General features: G+C 41.9%; 1 protein-coding gene, 1 long non-coding RNA gene and 1 pseudogene across 4 annotated transcripts in view; 2 read left to right on the top strand and 1 right to left on the bottom strand.

The window, feature by feature from the left end:
- Positions 1 to 12,965, top strand: part of Gpr156 (G protein-coupled receptor 156) — a 113,372-nt gene that overhangs the window by 73,000 nt on the left and 27,407 nt on the right. The gene's annotated exons all lie outside the window — the stretch shown is intronic.
- Positions 5,139 to 12,965, bottom strand: part of LOC115072006 — a 32,099-nt gene continuing 24,272 nt past the window's right edge. For both annotated transcript variants that reach the window (XR_003851068.1, XR_003851067.1), the window contains 2 exons: positions 11,282 to 11,354; positions 5,139 to 5,413 (listed from right to left, as the gene is read on the bottom strand). This is a non-coding gene — a long non-coding RNA (uncharacterized LOC115072006). The remainder of the gene's footprint in view (positions 5,414 to 11,281; positions 11,355 to 12,965) is intronic.
- Positions 9,170 to 9,425, top strand: LOC103741949 (annotated as a pseudogene).

Raw genomic sequence — 12,965 nt, 5'->3', positions numbered from 1 at the left:
TGGCCCAGATAAACCAATTTATTTTTACTCTTAAGGTCGTTTGAAGATTTGAATGTATCTTAAGGACATTATATTGAATGAAAAAAAAGTCAATTTCAAAAGTTTATATATTACTGTATGCCTCCATTTATATAACATTCTCAATAGAATAATTTGTAATGATGGAAAACAGATAAAGGTTGGCAGGAATTTGGTCTGGGTGACAAGGAAAGAGCTGCAGGGTGTGTGTGGTGGGGGCAGTTCAGTATCCTGATGGTGGAGATCATTACATTAATTTATATGGGTGATAAACTTAATAGAAAAACACACATAAATGCATAAAGAATGGATATAAACTTGGTGGCATTCAAGTAGGGACTGTAGTTCAGGTAACTATGTTGCATCAGTGTGAATGTTCTGGTTCTGATTTTTGGCTTCTGATTATGTAAGATGTCACTGGGGAAAGTTGGGTGAAGGGTACACAGCAATCTCTGCACTATGCTTGCAACTTCTTGTGTCTTAAATCATTTCAAACTGAAAAGCTTTTTGAGAAAAGGAAAGCACAGGGATTTCTGGTAAATGTTAAATCCAAAAGCACTGTTCAAAGGCCAGAAAGATAGCTGAGTTCAAACCCCAGAACCCATGTGATGGAAGGAGAAAACTGACTCCAGCAAGTTGTCCTCTGACCTCCACATGTGCTCAATGGCATGGATGTGCCCACTTCCCCTACACACACACACACGCACACACACACACACACACACACACACACACAGAAGAAAGCAAGCAAGCACACACTGCTTGACATCATGCAGCATCAGGATGCAGAAAATAGAGCGAGGCTAATGCCTGCTGGAGGCAGGAAAAGAGGAAAGATGTGGAGATTCCTGCTTGGAACACCACTAGGTAGCACATGACCCACTCCTGTTAGCCCCTTTTCTGCCCTACTGGTCACTCCTTGCATTCAGCAACTGCTCAGCACACAGAACTAAAAATCCATGTTGACTACTGTGGTGGTTTGAATGAAAGTGTCCCCCATAGGCTCCAAGTATTTGGACATTTTGTCCCCAGCTGGTGGCACTGTTTTGGGAGGTCTTAGAAGTTGTGGCTATGCTGGAGGAAGCTGGTCAGTGGTGTTGGACTTAGAGAGTTCTTAAGCTTTGCAGGATCTTGAGCTGCTTCCTGTGCCTGCTTGAAGATGTGAGTGCTCTGCTTTCTGCTCCTCTTCCAGCCACCTCCTGCCACCATGCCTCCCACCATGATGGGACTGTAATTCCCCCGGAACTGTAAGCTCAAATAAACTCTTCCTTTTATAAGTTGCTTTAAAGGTCAGTGTTTCTATCACAGCAACCGAAAAGTAACTAAAACAACAACTCTTTTGAATGCTACCCCACACCTCTACCAGTATTCTAAGCAGATAAATGCACTCATAGTTTTTGATCATTCAAAGTTACTTCAAAATCCTTTTAGTAATCAGCACTTAGCTCCTATATGTGTAAAGACAGTTTAACTTAAAATTAGTAGTTGCTGCTTTCTACCACATCTTCTATGTATTTTATCTTTGATACATTATCTCTAACGTTTACAGAACACTGGCTAAAGGCTATTTTCCCCATTTTCAGATGAAGAAAACACCTGAGAGTATGTAGGCAAATCTACCTACAGATGGCAAATCTAGTCAGCCTGATTTCAAAGTCCATGGTCTTTCCACTATACCATGTTACCTCAGTATTCATCCATAAACAATGTGCCTACATACCCAAGCATGCATTTGCAGACACATGCATGCACGTGCGCATGCATACACACACACAGAATCTATTAGTTGGTCCCTTTATATCAGATTATAGGACAAAATGTCGAATTCTTGTCTGTCATAGCTCAGAGCAAACACTGCTAGGCCATTGCTGGGGCCAAGGCTTAGCGACACTGGATAATGACGGAAACCAAGAACGCAAAGCCAGCTGCAGCAAGAATTCAGACTGGAGTCCAGCCAATGAGTAGGAGGCATAATGGGCAGTCAGCCAAGGCCCTAGGGCCAAGCCAGCAATGGAATCTGAAGGCACAGGCAAATCTCCAGCAAAAAGGCACTGTGGGCTGCATGTACCTCAGGGATTCAAACGTTCCCCTATGTCTGCTCCTGATGATATTGCCAGCCAAATGGGGCTTTTGGGGAGACAGGTGAAAACTACCCGCATGATTACACCATCTTAACCACCATGGTTAGAAAGACTTCTGGGAAAGGTTCATTAATCCATGAGGTGGCAACGGGGTCCCAGACAGTGGGGGTCACTAGGGTTGGAAGTACCCAGAATTACAGCATGTGGGTCAGCTGTGCCAGCACTGTCCCCAACTAGCTATAAATCTACATTCAAGCCTGGTGTGGTGGCACATGCCTTTAATCCCAACACTGGGGAGGCAGAGGCAGGTGGATCTCTGTGAGTTCAAGGCAAGCCTGGTCTACACAGTGAGTTCAGGCCTGCTGGGGCTACAGGGAGACCCTGTCTCAAAAAGACAAAAAAAAAAAAAAAATCTACATTCAAGTTCGTTCATCTTAAAATGAGAGTCAGGGCAAGGGGGCATCCTCAGAGGGCCTGCTGGGGCTACAGGGAGACCCTGTCTCAAAAAGACAAAAAAAAAAAAAAATCTACATTCAAGTTCGTTCATCTTAAAATGAGAGTCAGGGCAAGGTGTAATCCTCAGAGTCCTGGAACTCCAGTCCTGCCCTGGAAAACTAGTGGGGGCACAGTTGTAGGAAGCAAGTAGGCCTTACCTTATGCTACTAATACTTCCTTCTCTGTCTTCTAAGTCCTGACCCCCAACAGCCATCTGACTCTAATGATTAGAACCAGTTTAACAGACATTTAATAAGGTGCTACTAAGAGAGCCCTAGAGAAGGTGCTGATAGGTTCAAAACTAGGCCAACCCCAGCCCCTGAATCATGAATTCCCAGATTCTGGCCTGATAGAGAACATTCTGGCATATATTTCTTCAATATTCCTTTCAGATTCCAGGACACCCACAGCCTAGCATTCTCCTGCCATAAACCTGAGAATTGGAAAGAGAGGAAAGGGGGAAAGGAAAGATGGATTTACAGTCACCCGTGAGCTGTTAATACTCAGGTCCCCAGCAGACACCCTGTGGTTGGACGCTTCCTGTGGCCAATGTGTTTGTGCTTTTTGCCCTACTTAAAATCAGGGCAACTGCTCTGGCTTTTTTGGAAATGCTACAAGTCTCCTGCTAGAAATGGCTCATGGCCTTTTCCTGCAGCTGCAGTGAGGGGGGAGAAAGGAAGAAAAATCACTGCCTGAAAAATTACAACCCACGTTGAACTGCAACCCTAGGTTCTGCAATGCTAAAGGAAGGGGTTTTTCTTGTGTTTCTGCTGTTCCATGCTCCACATCCCCAGCATTGAAAAGCAGATTTTAAATATATTGCAAGTACATGAGACATGGGAAAATTATATTTGGCAGCTAATTTTTTAAAAATTCATATCAAATGTGGCCAAAATACTAAATAAAACCATACAAGCTTCCTTTTTGTAAGGGCACCCTTTGAAGCCTTTAATTTTCTCCTCATCAGCATCTGGTCTTCAATGTGCTAATATGCCTTTTCACTTCTGTCCTAGACTTGAGCCATTACAGTGACATAATGGGCATTTGCTCTGATAGCTAAATTTCCATATTTCACCTTTTAAAATAGTTGTAAGGATGCCATTTTGAATTGATACTCAGGTTTGTAGTTCAAGAGAACTATGAATTCTGAAATATGTAGACTGTAAACCTATATGTATTTTCATATATTAAATCCATATATTCCATGGACCAGAGAGATGACTCAGTGGGCAAAAGCACTTGCCACCAAGCCTGACAACCTGGGTTCAATTCCCAGGACCCACATGGTGAAAGAAGAGTCTGACTCCTACAAGATGTCCTCTGACCTCCACATGCATGTGCCTCCAACACACAGATAAATGTAATTTAAAATTTTTTAAAACTGGGGCTGAAGAGATGACTCAGCAGTTTAGAGCACTGTCTGCTCTTGCAAAGGACCTGGTTTCGATTCCCAGTACCCACATGGCAGCTAACAACTGTCCCTCTGTAACTCCAGGGATGCCCTCTTCTGACCTCTGTGGGCACTGCACAACATGGGTGCACTTATATGTATGCAGACAATACACTCATACACATAAAATATTTAAAAATTCAAATCTAGATGTTCCTAAATATAGATGTGGTATTAAATAGCCCTAGATACTGAGAACTGTTCATAGTAAATTAACAGTTAAATTGCCAACTCAAGTTCTTAATACCTTAAGAGGTTCATATTCAGGAATTAATGTTGGACACAGAATGATCATTAATGAGATAAGAGCAAAGCATAGGACACTGAGGTAACTGACTAAAGGAGAATTTGGAGGCAGTATCTTTGCAAGTCTCCTTTTTAATTTTAATTTAATTTAGACCAGGCTGGCCTTGAACTCACAGAAATCCGCCTGCCTTTGCCTCCGGAGTGCTGGGATTAAAGTGTGCGCCACCATGCCCGGCCCTATTATTTTTATTTTATAAGTGTATTACTTGCACATAGGTAGGTGCACCCATGTCGTCCAGTGCCTGTGGAGGTCAGAAGAGGGTGTCAGATGCCCTGGAACTGGAGTTACAGGATGGTTGTTAGTTGCCATGTGGGTACTGGAAACTGAACCTGTGTTCCCTGCAAAGTGGCCAGTGCTCTTAACTGCTGAGCCATCCCTCTAGCCCCTCATTTTTTAAATTAAAAAAAAATTTTTTTTGGTCTTCTTTTTTTTTAAATCAGGTCTCCCTGTAGCCCTAGGAGTTTTGTTAGCTGCCATGTGGGTGCTGAGAGTCGAACCCATGTCCTCTGCAAGAGCAACCAGTGCTCTTAACTGCTGAGCCATCTCCAGCTTCCTTACCCAGTATTCCTTTTTTTTAATTTTTAAATTTTATTTAATTTTATTTTATGTGTATGAGTGTTTTGCTACTTGTAAGTCCACCAAGTGCATGCAATACCCACAGAGGGCAAAAGAGGGCATCAGTTCCCCTGGAACTGGAGTTAGGGACAGTTGTTAGCCACTATGTGGGTGTTGGAACCAAACCCAGGTCCTCTGCAAGAACAGCCAGTGCTCTTCACTGCTGAGCCAGCTCTCTAGCCCCCTGCAAGTTTTCTTTTGTACTTAATCACTAAATGTTTTATTTTGATGATTAGTTGTAGTAAAATGAATTTTATTACATCTCTGGAAACCAGGTCACTAAGGAAGCGAGGTAGAACTGCACATGACTGGCTTGCTAATAAGCTGCTGCTGCTGGAATAATTTGAGAAGAAACTTGGGTCTCATCAGGTCCAATCACTGCTAACCATTTAGCTGTCCTGTGGTCCTTGTCCTTCCAAGTCCTCTCCAGCTTCAACATCTGTAGGCCTGAAATGATAGGTTAATGGGTGGGAAGCCTGCTCTCCCCAAGTTAAAACAAAGCTGTACAAGAAGCACCGAGGACTACAAGAAAGCAGTTGAACTTAGAGAGGCCGCACCTACCCAGGACACGAGGAAGGGCTGTGTGTTCTAGCTTGTGGCAGAACATTAGTTACTGACTTCAAGGATGTTAACAGTCATGTTTCCAACCCCAATGCAGCAAGCAGTAAGGCAATCCAAGATCAGCAGTTTTTCCAAAAATCAGGGAGAGGGATGTGTGCTGTTTATTTCTACACAGAAGTCCCCTGAGAGTTGAGAATTTGACCAGGGGGTTCTATCACATCTCTGGGCTCCCATAGCCTTGACACATGACCTAAGAGAGGTGTTGGACAAAAGCATTTCCTAGGAGAATTCTCCAGGAAGGATTCAGCCAGTGGAAAGAAACCACTGGAGTAGTTTGTTCTCATTGGAGACAAGTGAGCATTTGTGTGCACGTGCATATGTGAATGAGTACTCCCACACATGCTGTGGTTTCCTGGAAACAAAGAGGCTGGGAGAGCAAAGAACTTCATAGACACCCTGTTAGAATCTCTCATTTATTTTCAGACTCCTTTCAGCTCCATGATGAGAGGGAAACCCAGGAGGGGCTCACTCATGCAAGAAGGTGTGTCAGTGAGGGCTTGGGGTGGTCAAAACCTAGAGTCTTTGAAAGCCCACAGCACTCACAGTCCCAACATAATGCTGGCCTTTTTGTATGCAATAAGCCAGGGAGTTCTCAGACATTCCAGGAGGGTCCATGGGGACCTCATGAAGCCACTTCCATAGCCCAGCATGCGCCCCTCCTGTCTTAACAAGTGAACATTGAACCAGCTCATGACACCTTTTGACTTCTAGAGATATCTGGCACTTTGGAGCACTTAGGTGACTAGTTCCCTTTAGGGAAATTCCAGGCTAGAAGAGCAGTTAAGAGGATATTGCAAGTAAGACTTTGATCAGGTGGTGGCAGCAGAGGTGGTGGGAAGTAGCTGAGTTCTGGTTGTGGTTCAAGGACAGAGCCAACAAGATTTCAAGACAGATTGGATGTGGGAGGTAAGGGAGAGTCAAAGATGACTTCAAAGTTTCTGATCCAAGCACATGGAAAGACTCAGTTCCCTGCTCAACTGGAGAAGGCTGGGGAGGAGCAGCTTGTGGGAGTTAAATAATTTAACAAGGAGTTAAATTTTGAACGAATTGTAGAATTTTTAAAAAGCAGCATATTGATGCTTAAAATTCCTGAAAGTGGAACTATTTGAAATGATGAGACCCAGGATTGAACCCTGAGGGTGGGTCTCTGAAGTGGAATAAAATGAAATCGTTATAATTAAGTAATTTAGAGCTCAGAAAGTTGAAAGATTACTGAACTCTCCTGGGATGGTCCTTGAAGGAGTTCAGGTAGGAATATGGAACAGGGAAATGCAGGTTTAAGAACAAATGGCTAGAAGTCACACTAACAGTCTGAGCATACAGAATTTGAATTAGGTTTGATTGGCTCAAACATTAGAAATGGGCAAAACAGTAAAAAGATCAAATCTGTAGGAATACATCAGATAACATAATAAAACTGGAGTTTTGGCATTAGAGAGATTTTTAATCCCACTACAGCATAGATCATCAATCTCACATGGATTTTGTGAGAAATTCAATGAATTTGCATAATTTAAATCTTCATTATTTCACAACAGAGCTTTTTAAAAAAATATTTTACTTATTATTTTTATTTTGTGTGTATGAGTGTATTGTCTGCATGTATGTAAGGGCACCCGTATCATCCAATACCTGAGGAGGTCAGAAGAGGGCTTTGGATTCCCTTGGAACTGGAGTTACAGTTGTTAGCCGCCATGTGGGTGCTGCAATCGAACCAAGGTCTCTGCAAGTATAGCACAGCTAGTGCTCTTAAGTGCTGAGCCAGTTCCAGCCCTCATGGCAGAGCTTTTTTCCCATTTTAAGTATGCTAAACTCAGTGATAGCATTTAGATCAATTCATGAAGCATCTTAGAAATTGTGACATCTTAAGAAAGTTTCCTAGTAGTCTAGTCATAGTTTACCAAGCTATATCTTCACCCCAATCTTGAGCCATGTTTCCAGATTCAAAAATTCAAAATATAACAAATTCTCAAGTTCATAAACCAATATTTGAGCTGGTAGATGTCACCTAAGAATCAGAATCCATTGAACTATTGATGTGATTATAGGATTAAACACATTCTGCACATGTAGACATGTTTATCTACATGTGCTAAGAATTTAAGGAGAACAGAAAAATCAAGAAAGTTCTTGCCTCACGTTTCCAGTCAATTAATGAAGAGGTATAGAAAAAATTAGAGTTATATAATCTTGGTCTTTAAAAAAAAAATCCCGCCTTGTTTCAGACTACTAGTCACCCAGTCTAGACTTTTAACTCTTCATAAATGTAGCATAAGTTGTATAGTATATAATTAAGTATATAATATTTAAATCTTCTGGCTTTGTGGGATCTTCTGTGTGTTTGACACTGAATTTAATCATTGAGCTCCGAAGACTTCATCTTTTAGTTCAATAGAAAAATAAAATGATACGGTGATTGAATCCCTCTCAAAGTGGCACAGACACTCCCCAGACACACGTCAATCACCTGCTGAATTGGGCTGATTGATCTTTAATTGGCTTCGCAGGTGTTCATCTTAGCCAAACAAAATAGGTTAATCATCTCCTATTCATTTTTTTCTTTTATAAGTCTTCAGTAAAACAGCTCAAGAAAAATACCAAAATATACATGTATAGTTCTATAGCATGTTTATTTGAACAATGAATTTACACCAGTGTTTGAGATGTGAACACTGTAGAATGACTATTTCATCAAAACTAATTTAAGTTCCTCTTCACTTAATCAGAAAGAGGAAGAATTCTAAATCAGGTTTTCATACAATATTGAATCATGCAAATGAGACCAAATTGTGGTGCTCAAATAAAATGGGTGCAGAGAAGAACTGGGCAGCAAACCTACCTATCAGTGATCTAGGCAGAACAGATGTGTGGCTGTTGAGGCTGTGGCAGGTATGTGGTGTGGAGATCACCATCAGATGCCATGGTTTACGTGCCAAACTTTTGGAGTAGTTGTGGGAAAAGGGCCTCAGATACTCTTCTTACAGCAGAGCTCCCACTGGTGATGCTACTGTCCGAGTTCTATCTACACTGACTGGACAGTACAGGTTCACAGGTCCTGTGGCCTAAATAAGGATCTACATTGGTACCTCTGACTGGCCTAGAACTCTCTATTCAGACTAAGCTGGCCTGGAACTCACAGAGATCCACCTGCCTCTGCCTCCCAAGTGCTAGGATTAAAGGTATGTGCCACTATGCCTGACTTTGATGTCATACTTTTGAAAAACTGCTTTGGGGGCTAGAGAGATGGGTTCAGCAGGTAAGGGCACTAAGTTTGATCTGTGGGACCCACATAATGGAAGGAGAGAACCAACTTCCACAGTTGGTCTCTGACCTTTACACATATGCACACACGTACACATACACAAACAAATAAATGTTTTAAAAAATAACAATTTTTTAAAAACTACTTTGGGGCTTTGACAGTATCTTTCTTATTTGTCTCTTCTTACATGAAGAGACAAAAGAACTAAGAGAGATTACTGTCCCTAAGTCCACAGTGTAGACACATGTAGACAAAGTGAATAAGTGGCTAGGCAGGATGAGGCTGATCTTAAATTAGGATACAGGACCACCAAGACCAAGATGGCTGGGAAACTACCCATCTTCCTCAAGAATGTCTGGGCAGAGGAGCCAGTGCTGATTGTTATCCATCACCATCAAGAGCCTCACTGTAAGTCTGTCTCCATTCAGCTCCTATACCAAATATGCTATGATGATCAACCAGGCCACACCCTACAACTACCCAGTGTCCCTGCAAGACAATGGGAACATGTCTGCTGTGCCTAGCCACCCCCAGGACCCTCAAGGCCCAAGCCTGAAGTGGCTGAAGAATCTGTGAATATTCTGACTGATGGAAAAAGGCACCCTCTCTGTGGCCCTCAATACAAATGTAAAAACCAACCCCACAGAAAAAAAAATAAGATATAGGAGACTTAAACAATATAAAAGTGTTCCTCATAGTTGACAGTCTTTTGAAAGGCCATAAAGATGCCATTTTGAGAAAAAAAAATCTACAAGGAATGTACAAGATTTATTAAGTATTGATGTAACACAGAGCTTATACCAAGATTATACCAAAAATCTAAAAAATTGTGTGTTTGCATCACTGTAGATTGCACAGTTGTTCATAGTAGCCTATGGATGTAAAACAAAAAATGCTGCTGTCAGGGATCGAGAGGTCGCTCAGTGGTTAAGAGCACTGGCTGCTCTTGCAGAAGGCCCAGGTTCGGTTCCTAGCACCCACATGACACCTAACAACCATCTTTAATTCCAGTTTCAGAGGGGTCTGGCACCATCTTCTGGCCTCCACAGGCATTGCACACACAGGGGTACTTATATTCATGCAAGGAAAATACTAATACACATAAAATAATAAGTAAATTTAGAAAAAAAGTTTTTTTTTAATGCTGTTGATTGAGTGTGGTGGCACATGCCTTTTGGTCTCAGCACCTGGGAGGCAGAGGCAGGTGGACCTTGTCTCAAAAACAAAAAATTCTATGCAAGCTCAAACCAGACAAATTCCAGCATAAATATGGAGAAGTGGGTAAGAAATCCCAACCCAGCCTAGGGAACTTTTGGCAATTGATGGCTGCTGGGAGGAGGACAGTATCTTACAGGGATGGGACTCTTGGTGACCCAGTGAATGGGTCCACACATTGACACTGGGGGACACAAATCAGACTCTATAGGCATATACATACATATATATACACATATATATGCATGTTATATATACATATATATGTATGTATGTATATATATATATATATATATATATGCTGTTGTCTTCATTTTATGGAGGAGGAAATAGGCCCTCAGTAGTTAAATAGCAGACAAAGTCACACAGCTATGAGTGGTGAACCATGTCACCCCTTGTCACACTGACTCCAAGTCCACTGCTGCTGACAGGACTGCCCTGATAGACATGGCAGCAGCAGGACTGGAGAGTGAGGGAAAGCTCAGTTAGGCTTCACAGTAAGGAACAGAATTTGGTAATTGATTGTGTAGAGGAGATAAAGAAGAAGGAAAGGTCATTTCTAGGTTTCCCAAACCTGGAAGCTGATGCAATGACAATACTGCTCCTAATGTTGGTGACACATCTGCCAGTCCCTGTGCCCAGCCATACTGCCTCATACTTGGCCATATTGCCTCATACACAACTCTTGGAAAGCACCATTATTACTATCCCCATTTTACAAAGGGGACATGAAAACTGTCCTCACTTTAAGAGGCAAAAACATCAATATATTTTGCTCCAACATACCATTAAGTTCAAGTGGATTCATTAGCCTATGGTAATAGTACTAGAGCCTGAGTCTCAGAGTTGGGGCTTGGTATTCTTGAATGTATGGGTGAATTATGATCCGAACCACGAAGTCACCAGCTGGGCCCATAACAATCATGACTTTACAAATGTAGCATGCCACCTCCTAGGTCCTTTGCTTGCCATTAAAACAAGCTGCACAGGGGCTAGAGAGATGGCTCAGTGGTTAAGAGCACTAGCTATTCTTCCAGAAAATCTAGGTTCAGTTCCTAATACCTACATGGCAGCCAATAACCATCTGTAACTCTAGTTTCAGGGGATATGATGCCCTCTTCTGGCCTCTGTGGGCATTGCACACACATTGCAAGAAAAACACTAATACACATAAAATTTTAAAAACAAAAGCAGGCTGCACTAAGTGAATGGCTTACCTTAGCCTTAGCCTTTCGGATGGTTGGATGGTTGACCAGGTAACTGAGAGGCATAGAAAAGAATGCTTTCCTCCTTTATTGAAAAGAAAAGTATAACCAAAAATTATCAAATGATTAGCTATCATATTACATTTATGAAGAACATACTGCTAAGAGTAAAATGCTTAAAAACAATTTCAGAGCCAGGATTGGTGGCGCACACCTTTAATCCCAGCACTCGGGAGGCAGAGGCAGGCAGATCTCTGTGAGTTCATGGCCACCCTGGTCTACATAGTGAGCTCAGGTCACTGGAACTACAGGGAGACCCTGTCTCAAAAAGACAAAAAAAAAAAAAAACCAATTTCAGTTATGGTCACTTGTCACTGTTGTTGAATTGCTCTCAGTAAGCCCGATTTTCCTTCTTGGACTAACTAGTTCATGTTCTGAACTTCTACTGCTGCCCAGGGTTTTCCTGGGACTCCACTTATTCCCTCTAGCCTTCAACTGCCCCCTAACTTCATTTTATCCTTCAAGAAAAGACCCAGCCTAATTCCCTGCTTTTGATCTCTGCTTTCTCTTTCTTAGTCAAGGGAAGAAAGAAAAACAATTTGTATATCTAATATGTATATGAAAAACCCCAAACTTCTTTCCAGATAGTTTCCCTTGCAGCTCATTTCTGAAAGCCCCACACCGTCTCCCTGGGTACCTGCTATTGATTTTCACTCACTGGGTTGTATGTAGCAAAGCCTTAACAACCCTAAACTTCACTGAGAAAGACCTGACTCTTCTTTGATATCACCTGCATGTAGGCAGTTTGCCTTCTTTAAAGACTGTGAGTTACATAAGCAAGAAGTACGTGAATTTAGGTTTTTTGTTTGTGTTTGTTTAAAAAAAAGCTGGGTGTGGTGACGCACGCCTTTAATCCCAGCACTTAGGAGGCAGAGGCAGGCAGATCTCTGTGAGTTCAAGGCCAGCCTGGTCTACATAGTGAGTTCCAGGACAGCTGGGGCTACAGGGAGACCCTGTCTCAAAAAGACCAAATAAATAAATAAATAATAAATAAATAAATAAATAAATAAATAAATAAATAAATAAATAGCTAATGGGGTTGGAAAGAAGGCCCAGCTGTTAAGAGCACTTGCTGCTCTTGCAGAGAACACAGGTCCAGTTCTAGCACCCATATGGTGGCTCAAAACTATTCATAGCTCCAATTCTAGGGGATCTAACACTCTCTTCTGACCTCCATGGCACACATGTGGTGCACATGCATACATGCAGGCCAAGCATCCATACACATTTTTAAAAAAAACTATGCATAATGGCCTATGCCTGTCATTCCAGCACTTGGGAGGTAGAAATAGGAAAACCAGGGGTTCAAGGTCATGCTCTGCTACATAACAACATCAAGGCCTGTCTGGACCACTTGAGATTCTGTCTTGGAAAACAAAACAATACAAAACAAAGCAGTATTTAGGTCTTAAATGTAAGTAAATCCTAAGTTTTCATGTTCGGGGTCCAAAAAAATCCCCTGAATTGACCACTTGGACACTGAGACTCAGGAGAACTTAACTGCTTTATTGAAACTGACTGGCTGGGGACACAGGCAGGCTCGGGAGCTACACTGCTACCCAGAGCCATGGAAATACAGGGTTTTTTGTTTGTTTGTTTTTGTTTTTTGTTTTTTTTGTGTGTGGTTTTTTTTTTT

This window comes from Nannospalax galili, unplaced genomic scaffold, assembly GCF_000622305.1.
Source record: "Nannospalax galili isolate Female #2095 unplaced genomic scaffold, S.galili_v1.0 scaffold18, whole genome shotgun sequence".
NCBI classification, from domain to species: Eukaryota; Metazoa; Chordata; class Mammalia; order Rodentia; family Spalacidae; genus Nannospalax; species Nannospalax galili.
Note: the sequence above shows the minus strand (reverse complement) of the source record. Positions and strands in the feature narration are given on the sequence as shown.